At 38.8% G+C, this 1322-nt stretch overlaps 1 protein-coding gene across 1 annotated transcript in view; it reads right to left on the bottom strand.

Moving 5' to 3' along the window:
* Positions 1-1322, bottom strand: part of LOC103375343 (UPF0524 protein C3orf70 homolog A) — a 25699-nt gene that overhangs the window by 16736 nt on the left and 7641 nt on the right. The window lies entirely within an intron of this gene.

Below are 1322 nucleotides of genomic sequence, written 5' to 3'. Positions count from 1 at the left end.
AAAAAAAAAGGTGTCAGAAATAGTGTAAGCTGCAGACAAAATGGAGCACTACTACATTGCACAATCCAGCTGTGTTGGGAGTCTGCAGCCGCTAGGTGGCAACCCAAACATCTGCTGCTGGACGTGAGGTTTACTCGAAAATGAGCCATTGATTTATATAAAAGCAATTTAGAGCCGCCGCGTGTCTCCCTCAGCTCTCCTCCTCCCCCCTCATTCCTGTCACCGCTGCAGCTGAGTCAGCAGCAAACATGAACCTAAGACACACAGCAGGAGGAGAAGCAGCGTTCTCCTGCAGGACTGGATGTCTCCCTGATGGATCAGATGATAGGAGATGCCAGCAGCAGTTACCTGGAGGAAGTCACAAGAAGTTATTTTTTCATACAGTGATTCACACAAATACAAAATCAATACAGGGCTATGTAGCATGTCTTTATTAGGATGTCAGATCACCAACATGTATTAGACATAATCCATAACCAATGATGTCATCAAATCATGAGATCTTTGTTTTTCTTTGCATACTAATGTTACAATCTTCTGCCTGATTTATTAAAAATGTGGTGAATTTTAAAAACTCGAGGCTTAACTGCATACAGTCCTCAGGGAGGTCATTATAGCAGATCTATTGTTACAGAGCGAGCCCATATATCCACAGCTTTGTATTTCAGTGTTTCTTATTTTCCACCGTGCGCTGAATTACCGCTTCATTCACTGTACATTTGTACAACTAAATTCATGGCAGTACAACAGTCCCAGTTCCGTCACGTTTAATTCTTCTGACGCTGTAGAGGTGTTTTCTTTCCGCCGTTCCAGCCTCTGCAGTAGTTGTACTAAAAGCAGGTTATAATCATTTGTTCACACCTGCATGCTTGTATGAGGAGGACAACATATTAAAATTATTGTTATTATTGTAAAATCACTCTGTGCCATTCAGCTACTTTTAATTCACTGTTGGTTCATGTTACACTTTTCATTGATTTTCACGTGATGCTTAATTTGCTCTGTAATGAATGTTAACCTTTACTGCACATTTCCATTTTGTCCATACAGTAATTACACCTTGTACAGTACTTTTGAACTTTTATACTTGTATACTGTCAACTCATTATTACAATATCATTTTAGGCTCTGGTTTTATTAATCGTTTCTCCATTTTTAAAGAGTACTGAACATTTGTGACAAAGCAGCTTCTCTATTTTCAGATTTAGATATTGAAAGTGGATAAACTTCTCCGATACAGACCAGAGCATGAAGAGAGGATTTTGATTGTTTTGGTTTGTTTTCTACATAATAAACTAAAATAAAGCATCACCCATGACAAC

The sequence above is a fragment of the Stegastes partitus genome, unplaced genomic scaffold (assembly GCF_000690725.1).
Source record: "Stegastes partitus isolate 25-593 unplaced genomic scaffold, Stegastes_partitus-1.0.2 Scaffold2558, whole genome shotgun sequence".
In the NCBI taxonomy this organism is placed as follows: domain Eukaryota; kingdom Metazoa; phylum Chordata; class Actinopteri; family Pomacentridae; genus Stegastes; species Stegastes partitus.
Note: the sequence above shows the minus strand (reverse complement) of the source record. Positions and strands in the feature narration are given on the sequence as shown.